The 8,471-nt window shown below is 45.9% G+C and overlaps 1 long non-coding RNA gene across 2 annotated transcripts in view; it reads left to right on the top strand.

The window, feature by feature from the left end:
• The first annotated feature begins 2,399 nt into the window (after positions 1–2,399).
• Positions 2,400–8,471, top strand: part of LOC137518459 (uncharacterized) — a 260,370-nt gene continuing 254,298 nt past the window's right edge. For both annotated transcript variants that reach the window (XR_011020825.1, XR_011020824.1), the window contains exon 1: positions 2,400–2,515. This is a non-coding gene — a long non-coding RNA (uncharacterized lncRNA). The remainder of the gene's footprint in view (positions 2,516–8,471) is intronic.

Raw genomic sequence — 8,471 nt, 5'->3', positions numbered from 1 at the left:
AAGGCAAAGTAAAAGCACACACACTCAAAAATAAAATTCAAGGCCCACCACATATATTAACACCCTGTTAGAAAACATCAGCCATAATGGCCAATAATTACTGCTTTGACCATTAGTCTATCTATCTGTGTTGCGTGTATGTCTGACATCACTAAAGGATCCAACATGTTAATGACCCCCAAAGCTCAAGCATGCCCTATCGTGTGCCCATCGCCATTGTCCTTTCACCCATCTCCATAGCTACACAATGGCCACACAAATGCTCGCTAGTTTAAAGGCTAGCAATTCAACTGTACAACATCGATCCCTGATTTGTCACCAAAGAATTGTTTCCCGATCTTCAACTAGCCACAATCATGGCATAAGGCAGCTGCTATTTTTTTTAAAGAATTGCAGATTTCTTGTACAATTTCTTTTAAGTACTTGTTAATAGGAAATAAAAAAAATCCACTTTTTTAAGAAACTCTTTAGTTCAGCTCTGTTTGGCAAGATTAATTAAAAATGTTATCTTGGCTTGATAACTTTACATTTTGGTACATGCTAAACATAGTTTTGCCACCAAAGTGTCCTAACATGAATCATCAGATAGGAGTGTCAAGGCCTACTGCCAATCAGAGGCGGGACAAGGTCCTCCAGCACCCAAGGCTGAGACACCAAAGTGCGCCCCTCCATCCCTCCCACCCCAGCCATCACACACTGATTGCTATTAGACTAAGAGGGCCACAGGGCCCCCAACCTCCGCAGCACCTTAATCTCTAGTTATCTGGCTTGCAGTCACTGCCATGTATCCCCTTTTCTTATTTCTTTCTGCTTCAAACACAATTAGGAATGACAGCTGAATGAATTATGTGCCCCCTCCTACACTGCGCCCTGAGGCTGGAGCCTCTCCAGCCTATGCCTCAGCCCGGCCCTGCTGCCAATCACTGGATTTTCAAGTGGGGCTAATTACTCATGCACCAATATTCAGTATGTCTATTTGTGCAGTCCATTCTCCCAGAAGAATATAATGAAATTTCAGCTTTGAGTTAGAAATCGTGTAAATGAATGTAGTCTACAAATAGAAATGATGGTTTAATTGCAGTGTAAAGCAATAGTTAGCTATATTTTAGCCTGTGCCTTACATAGCACCTTTATAATCTAGGAGAAAACTTAGGAGAAAAGTGAACTGGATTGGGCCTATTGTGCCTAAATTTTAAATTGCCAGGGCTTATAAGCAGTGATGTCAGAACCATTTGCCAGGCGAACAGTTCCCAGCCAATGGTCGCCGTGCGCCCGTTTGGGTCTAATGCAAACTATAGGGGCTGTTCACAACTTCGGTATTCTTTCCCATTGAGCCATGTTTTGACCCTTCACCCAGAACTCACAGGGGACAGGATGGCCAATCAGACCAGTTTATCATCCGGGCCACTTCCCCCCCCCCCCCATAAAAAGCATGCACCTGGTGGCCATTTTCACTCTGCCTGTAGTCCGTGTAGGGAGAGGAGCTGCTGCTGCAGATACAGGGACTATGTTAAAAAGGCTGTATTGTGTTATTGTGCTTTGTACCTGCTTCACAGCTGCTCTGCTACTTGTAGTGCATCAGCTAGGGACCTCCAATAGTCCTTTTGAGGACTTGATATTTTGTTGTTGCATTGTAGTGTGGTGTGTGGCTGGCTGGCTGCATCACCATTCTAGCCCGCTGTCACTGTGCAATTAATTTTCACTGACCCCCACACAGTGTCATCCCTGTCACCTTACTGGGAGTTACTGTCTGAGATAACAGACAGTTAGTCAGTGTCTTCTAATTATACTAATTAGTCTTACTATCTTCTAATAAAAAATAGTGTCATGGACATGTGTGTCACTGAGTGATAAGTGTACAGTGTTAGACCAACACACCTGTGTCCACACTTGTGTCACCTAACCTTACTGTAAAATACTGTTGGTGATATCAGACAGTCAGTCAGTGTTTCCTTTAATAAAACAATACAGTGTCATGGACATTTGTGTCACTGAGTCACCTAAGCTTACTGTAAATTACTGCCGGGGTCACAGGCCCCTACTGGCCGGACTGCCCATGCTTCCCAATCTACTTCAGCCCCATACCATCCAATCTCGTGGATGCAATCGATGCACTCAAATTGAGTAAACAGACATGCCAGGAGAGAACGTGCAAGCAGCACAAACACTTTACTACACAATTTGATTATTCCTGCCTGTGCGACTGGAGTTTTGTTTGTAAACAAACCAGGACATGATCTCCAGTCTAATCAGTAGGTGAAGGAGGTCTTTCACTTCCTCCTCCCTCCACTGTGTGCACAGTGTTGTAAGCTTTCCCGCGTTGCCATGGTGCCCGTGCAGCTACCAATCAGTGACGTCTGGGCGGTTCCTTCCACGGACATCACTTCCTTCCATATGAAATAGCATAGAGCTGAGCTGTATAACTCTATGCTCATGTCCTGGTGCTGGCTGAACACAGGATGAAGCGCTTTGGGGTTAGAAAAGGACCAGTGACTATGGATGCAGCAATATTTAGGTGGGTGGATACCTAAACAGGTGTGGCAGAGTAGCCATTAGTGTTTGTTTATAATGGCAGCGTTTTATACCTTCCTAAGCTCTGTCTTGGGCTATAATGCTGGGGGAATCTCTGGTGGGGGGTTACTATTTATTATTTGTACACTGTGTCTTATTTCTTGCTGAAGCTCTTTTCATAGAGTGAAACTGGTTCTAGTTGAATTGACACCTGAGCACTGTAATTAATGTACATATCACCCTTTCTACCTCAGCTTTATACCTTCTGTGAAGGCATTTTTATACTACTATGTAGGAGCAGCCTGGTTGGTTTGTGACTGTTGGCAATTGTTTACCAATCATTCACTGCTGAGATATTAACCACACTCCTAAATGCCATATATAAGTATCTGTATTTGCTCTATCACCTTGCTGTGATGTGAATAACTACACCCCAGTATTTGTTGACTGATTTCCAGCCAGCTGGGGGGGATCAGCAAAGACCTCTCTTTACAAAGTTTTGTGTTTTTAATAAATATATGTATTGATACTGACTGGTGCGAGACAGACCTACAATGGCAATCAGTTGCTAGTTGCACACATATAAATCGTTTATGACCTGTTGATCACGGGTGTACATCACTCCATACCCAGCTGACCAACCAAGTGATATTCTCTATGTCACTAATTTTGTACATATAGGTCAGGTCCCCTGTTGGGATATAGTTTGTTATTGTGTATTCACCTGTACTCCAATTCAGATTGTTTGTTCACTTCTAGTGGTACTAGACTAACTCAACAAAACTCTTTATGGTGGGAATATTTCTCTGTGTCTGCTGCTGACAGAACCAATGGTATCTACATCCTTTGTCAAGAAACTTAGTCATGGCAAGACCAGCATGCATGTAGGAACAACTACACTGAGAAGGCACCTGGAGCCCATCACAAGGCCCTATGGCATAAAGCCCTTAAAGGGAACCTAAACTGAGAAGGATATGGATTTTTTCCTTTTAAAATAATACCAGTTGCCTGACTATCCTTCTGATCATGTGTTTCTAATACTTTTAGCCAAAGCCCCTCAACAAGCATGCAGATCAGGTGTTCTGACTGAAGTCAGACTGGATTAGCTGCATACTTGTTTCAGGTGTGTTATTCAGCCACTACTGCAGGCCAAAGAGATCAGCAGAACTGCCAGTCAGCTTGTGATGTTTAAAAGGAAGCATCCATATCCCTCTCAGTTAAGGTTCCCTTTAAGGCAAGAAATACTCAAAGCACAAGTCAACCTCCTTGTGTTCCACCTTCTGTCTCCTCCGCTCCTTCACTCCTTTGTTCCTAGATGTTCTCCAATCCACCCTCCAGCCTGCCTGCTTCATGGTCATAACCACAGAGTCAACTTTCCATCACTCATATGTTTGAGATGAAAAAAAAAATTAATGATGTTGCCAAGTAACCCCCTTGCCCACGTCTGACTGCTGTCTTCTCAGACCTGCTAGCCCATATTTTTCACAAATGAGTTGCTACAACCCAGAGGGGGAATAGTATTAATGCCGCTGGTGATTTTAGTGGCAGCAGGGTGAGCTGTCATTTGGCTCACCCCGTGCCCAACTCACAGGCACCTGTATAACATGTACGCGTACCAAAACCATGAAGTACTGGGTGGCAACTTTATTAGACCTTTGGCAAAAACAGAAAATTGCGGAGATACTACCAGACTCAATGAGCAAACTCAAATGCAGCACTTCAACACCAAGCTGAGACAGATGCAGTAATCCACTTATCAGGGTGTTAGCACTTTAAGAGCCATTTTATGCCAAAGCCATAGGGGGACGCAATAGGGGTTGCAGAGGTTGCGACTGCATCGGGGCCTTTGGGCCAGAGGGGCCCTGAAGGGCCCTCCCTCAACTATAGTATTAGTATTGGTCCTGTGCTCATAATAATCACTTCTATAGATACTTTAAATAGTGGTACTCATTAACAAACTGTTCCCCATCCCCTTCTTGCACCTCAGACACTGTAGTTACCATTGGCAGGTTTTGGTATGCCGTATCAATTGTTATGTATAGAGTGCTTGGGGGGCCCCATTGTAAAACTTGCATTGGGGCCCAAGGCTCCTTAGCTACGCCACTGGCCAAAGCGGTGCCAGTAACACTACCTCGTCTGCGAGAAAGGGCGATTTGCTGCTGATGGTGATGTGGCAACCATGTCTGATATGAGGTCCTTTTTCTGTACAATGCCTCAGCAGGTCAACCGACAGGTATCTGACTAACTTGGGTTAACTATCACCATGAGTAGCGATGAACCTCTGGATTTTTGGGTGTGCAGGCTTGACTTGTGGCCAGAGCTGTCGCAATTTGCCATGGAGCTTTTGGCTTGCCCCATCTCTCGTGTCCTGTCAGAAAGGACATTCAGTGCAGCTGGAGAGATTGTAAAAGACAAGCAAAGTCCCCTAGCAGGATTGATTACTTGACATTTATACAACTAGGCTGGAGTAGGGTCAGCAAGCACACAGATGAACTTGCAATGTGGTCTAGCTTGAATGCAGCTAACAGCAGCTAATCTATTTCAAGATGTAGCAGATACACTATTTAATGACTCACATTCCTGTTCTCTGTAAAACAAATACAATTTTTAGGCAGGTAACTACGGTTGACATACTAGACCTTTATTTGAAAAATCTAGAAACAACTGGCTGCATTTACAAAGCTTTACCGCATGCGGTAATGCAGAAAACGGCTGATTTTACGGATCATTTAGTGAAATGTCAATTCTCTAATGCTGTTACCACATGGCAAGCTGAAATTTTCAAGCAGTGAGGAAAATTACCGACTTTTAGCCAAAGCCCATCAACAAGCATGCAGAGCAGGTGCTCTGATTGAAGTTAGACTGGATTAGCTGCATGCTTGTTTCAGGTGTGTTATTCAGCCACTACTGCAGCCAAAGAGATCAGCAGGACTGCCAGTCAGCTTGTATTGTTTAAAAGGAAGCATCCATATCCCTCTCAGTTAAGGTTCCCTTTGCTGGTGTGTAGTGGATATCCCATGACTGGCATGAACAGAGAGCCAACATTAACAGCCCTGTCTCCTGCAAGCCCCTGTCTCCTTGCTGATAGGATGCAACACCTTCTCCGGAGGGTTGAGCCTTTCTATCCCCCAGCCAGTGGAGGAGAGAGAACAAGAACAAAAGAGGTTTCCCCTGCAGCTTTTCAGATGTTTAACCCTTTAGGTTCCTGGAGAGGAGAGAAGCTAGTGGGGAAATCACCTAAGAATGGCATGTTTCATGTTACTTGGAAGTTCATCTAAGCTGTGGCAATAAAATAAAATGTTAAGAAAGACTAATAGATTCATAGGGAGCAGAGGAACCAAGGGCGTAGGGGTCACCATAGCTACCATAGCAGTTGCTATAGGGCCTGTAGCTGCCCATAACCAAGGGGGTCCCTGTCCAGGCTGTTTTTTGTGTAAAAAAAAAAAAAACACCATTAAAATTCTTCCAAGTTCGCAAGTCCCCAACAATGCAGCCCGGAGCACACATCATGCCCACACACACTGCCACCGCTCTCCCCCACAGTTCTGGGCGCTGCAAAGCACCAGTGTTGCCACGGCAACAGAACATGGAAGATGGGCCTTTGCACTAAATGCAATGGCCAACTGATTTCTGTGTTCTATTGCCGGGGAAACACTGATTCTCAGCACCACCTGGTTCTGGTGATGCTGGCTCTGGGGTGGGCGCAGTGTGTGGGCCACGGTGCGAGCGCAGGTAAAGCAGCCAAAAGATGAGAGCAGCTGCAGAGAGAGAGAGAGTGTGTGTGTGTGTGTGTGTGGTGTCAAAGTAATACTGAACCGAATTTTAAAATAAAAAAAGGAATACTTACGCTAGAGCCTTCCCGTTCCTCTCCCTGCATTCCAGCTCTTTCACCTCTGGAGCACTTGAGCTCCCAAAGCCGTCCAATAAGGGTGACAGCACTGCAATGAGGGGACTGTGAGAGGACGGGAAGGCTCTTTAGGACCCTCTCCATAGGTAAGTATCTGTTTTTTTTAATTTGAAATTCACTTCAGGATTGCTTTGAGTGAACATTAATGTGGCCAGTTACTTACCTGGGGCTTCTTTCAGCCCCTGAAGTCCTCCTGTTCTCTCTCCATCATTTCACACTGCTCTGTTCCTCCACTGTCCCCCTTCGAAAGCTGGGTGACACAGCCAGTCGGCTGCTGCATGGGCGCGCACCTCTTTGATCGCAGTCCTGTTGCCAGGAGCATTCTGCGCAGTAGTAATTTTTACTTGAGCAAGAGCAGAATGCTTCTGGCCAAGGGAGCACGATAGAGGAGACCTGAGGCACAGTGCCTTGAATGCAGCAGTCGTAGGGGGACAGTGGAAGAATTGAGCAGTGGAGAGTGATGGCGAGGGACCAGAAACACTTCGGAGGGCAAGAAGAAGCCCCGGGTAAGTAACTGGCCACAATAATATCCTCTATAATAAAACCCCTGTATCTCTGTGTCCCGTGTCAGTGTGTGTGTGTCCCTGAGTTTGCGCTACTGCGCATGTGCTGCAGGGACATCCTTTGCACAGCCAGGGGGTGGGTGGCTGGCCGGGCGGACGTGTGCGCACGCTCTGGCAGCGGTGACGGACCTAGCCCATTTTTAAATGGGCTAAGGTCACTAGTTCACATAATATTTCCTTTAGTGTGTGTGTATGTGGGAGTGAGACGTGTAATTTACTGTGTGTGTTTGTGTGTGTGTGTGGGGGGGGGGGGGGGGGCATAAAAATTGCTATGGGGCCCAATCATTTCCAGCTTTGCCCCTGAAATGAACTATAGCAAACACGTACATTATAAAGTGACTAGTTGACCTAAGCCAGTTTAAAAATGGGCTCTAGGTCTCATTACACGCCACTGCCACCAGTCCATGCGTGTGCGCACCCACCCCCGCCCATCCGCCCTGCTTCCTGGCCCATCCTCCTGTCCCGACGGTACACTGTACTGTGCACATGCGCAGTACAAAAAAACATGGACACACAGATAGGGAAAGAGGATGACACAGGGACAGTTAGGTTTTATTGTATAGGATGTTAGGGATGCATTTTACTATTGAAATGTATTCACTACACAGAACAGCATGCAACATAACAGAGACAACTCCTCTCGTCTGCATTTATGAACAGTTTTTTCATGAACTGGATCCCATCTTTTTTGTCCACTTGAGCCCACTGACATGCTCAAGTGGACAATATTACTAGTTAACGGAGTGCTGATTCAGAAGCTGTTATGGGGATCATTGACATTTTCAAAATGGAGCACAGAGAATTCCATTGATCACAGTGGACAAACAGCATACAGGAGAGGAGAAAGAGATTGTTGAGTAGACTATGGTGCAGTTTACCAGAAGAATTTACTGTTGGTTGCTGCTAGAGGGCAGTTCACTTTCACATGTATTCCCAAAAAAATCACACAATACACTCCGAATACCCAGATAGCTTATGGTGACCCAGAACCAAAAGGAAAGTATGAGGGGCTAAAAGAGATCAAATAGCCCTCCTACTAAACTGCAAAGCAACACATATACCTTCTGTTTTAAGAAGGCAAAGTATCCTCAACCATACAGTCAATGTTGTACATTAAAGGTAAGGTCCGAGCAGGATAAAAAACAAACAAAAATCGACTCACCCGGGGCTTCCTCCAGCCCCTAGCAGCTGTCCTGTGCCCTTGCTGCAGCTCTGGTGGCATCCAATCCCCTCTGGTGCAGATGCAGACCTCTCCAGGTTGGAGTTAAGCTGACGTCATCCAGACTGTACTGCGCAGACGTAGAACTATTGCGCCTGCGCAGTACAGTTCGGATGACGTCTGCGCGACTCTGAGAGCTGCTCACGCAGGCGTAGTAGGCATCTCGCACCCGAGGGTACCCTGGGCCACCAGCGGGTAGCTGAGCTGCAGAGAGGGCACAGGACGATTGCAAGGGGCTGGAGGAAGCCCCGGGTAAGTGGATATTTGTTTT

This window comes from Hyperolius riggenbachi, chromosome 5, assembly GCF_040937935.1.
Source record: "Hyperolius riggenbachi isolate aHypRig1 chromosome 5, aHypRig1.pri, whole genome shotgun sequence".
NCBI lineage: Eukaryota > Metazoa > Chordata > Amphibia > Anura > Hyperoliidae > Hyperolius > Hyperolius riggenbachi.
This window is presented reverse-complemented; position numbering and strand designations above follow the sequence as displayed.